This window comes from Saccopteryx bilineata, chromosome 9 (assembly GCF_036850765.1).
Source record: "Saccopteryx bilineata isolate mSacBil1 chromosome 9, mSacBil1_pri_phased_curated, whole genome shotgun sequence".
Classification (NCBI taxonomy): domain Eukaryota; kingdom Metazoa; phylum Chordata; class Mammalia; order Chiroptera; family Emballonuridae; genus Saccopteryx; species Saccopteryx bilineata.
Window position 1 is genome coordinate 41,919,818 of NC_089498.1, and position 1,587 is coordinate 41,921,404.

At 49.3% G+C, this 1,587-nt stretch overlaps 1 pseudogene; it reads right to left on the reverse strand.

The window, feature by feature from the left end:
- Nucleotides 1–778: 778 nt before the first annotated feature.
- Nucleotides 779–1,194, reverse strand: LOC136312947 (large ribosomal subunit protein eL31-like; annotated as a pseudogene).
- Nucleotides 1,195–1,587: the final 393 nt, after the last annotated feature.

Consider the following 1,587-nt stretch of genomic DNA (forward strand, 5'->3'; position numbering starts at 1 on the left):
CACTGGAGCAAAGTTGGCCAGGCACTGAGGACGGCTCCATGGCCTCTGCCTCAGGCGCTAGAATGGCTAGGTTGCAACAGTGATGCCCTGGATGGGCAGAGCATCACCCCCTAGCGGGCTTGCCGGGTAGATCCTGGTTGGGTGCATGTGGGAGTCTGTCTCTCTGCCTCCCCGCTTCTCACTTCAGAAAAATACAAATAAATAAATAAACTTCCTTAATTGTCAGATCCCTCCCCAATGTAAGGTTTTCCTGACGTTCCTACAAAGGTAAACTTTTTGCTACATTTCAAAGTAAAGGCCAGGAAGCCATTAACAGAAAGAATAGCAAGCAAATTAGCTATAACTCTACAGTGTTCTGTTTCCAGCCCTCCTTCCTCCTTTGCGCCTGCTCTGTTCTCTGGATGGCAGCTGAGTCGCCATTGTATCTATCTCTAACCTGGTATCTTCCTGGCCAAACATGACCAAGGATTATTCTCTCTCCTTACAAATTCCACAGTATTTTTTAGGGCACCATTCAAGTTCGTTTACATCCTGTGATGCCACCCTCGTAATATGTGCACCCCGACTCTTCAGTTTTTCACGCTGGAAGTCACACTCATAGCTCATAACACCGTGGCCAGAACTCGGCATGATCCCACCCATCTGCAAGGGGGGCTGGGATACAGGTGGGCATCTAGTGGCTGAAAGTGACTCTGCCATATGCTCATTTAATCCCCATAACAACCTTCCTAGGGAAGCGTTATTATTCCTTCTGGGTTTCGTTGTTGTTGTTTTGCAGTTTTATCACTTTATTTGACAATCAGCAATTAATTCTCATCCACATTAACTGTCGGTAGATTTTTGAAAGTGGTGACAGGTACATAGGTGACTAGTGTATAGAGCCTGTTTGGCGAATCTTCATCCTCATTACGTTTTCTGGACAAGCACACCCGGATCTGGTATGAGACATTCCTTATGCCTTTGGCCCAGACAGCTTTGTTGAGCCTGGTGTCAATGCGCACATCTGGCGTCCCCATCTCCTTCATGGCAAATGTCCGGGTCTCTTTGGGTGCATGAGGAGCACGCTTCTTGAAACCCACGCCGTGGATGCGCTTGGGGATGTTGATGGTGTACTCTCTGGTCACTACCTCGTTGATGGCAGAACGGCCCTTTTTTCTTTTCACCACCCTTCTTTGCGGGAGCCATTTTGTCAGGGCCGAGTTGGAAAGAAGCTCCTTCTGTTTTACCGATGAGGAAACTGGGGCACAGAGAGGTCCGCTGACTTGCACAAGGTCACTCAGAGAGTCAGCAGGATGCATATTATTTTGATTACTGCTGCCTTCAGGATGAAGTCCACGCATCTTAGCTGAGCACTTGAACCCTCATATGCACTGACCTGCCTACTCTTCTGACCCCAGTCTGCTGCCCTTCGCCTCTTTTTACACTTCGGGATCCTGAAGTAAGTATGGGTAATCTCCACACCCTCCAAGCAGTCTCACTTTGCTCATCAGGCTCAGAAACCCACATGCGAGGAGGGTGAGGCAAGCCGGTGGCTGTTGTGGGCTGGGGAGGCCATGCGAGCACGGGAGTGTGTCCTGCCTATCAGTG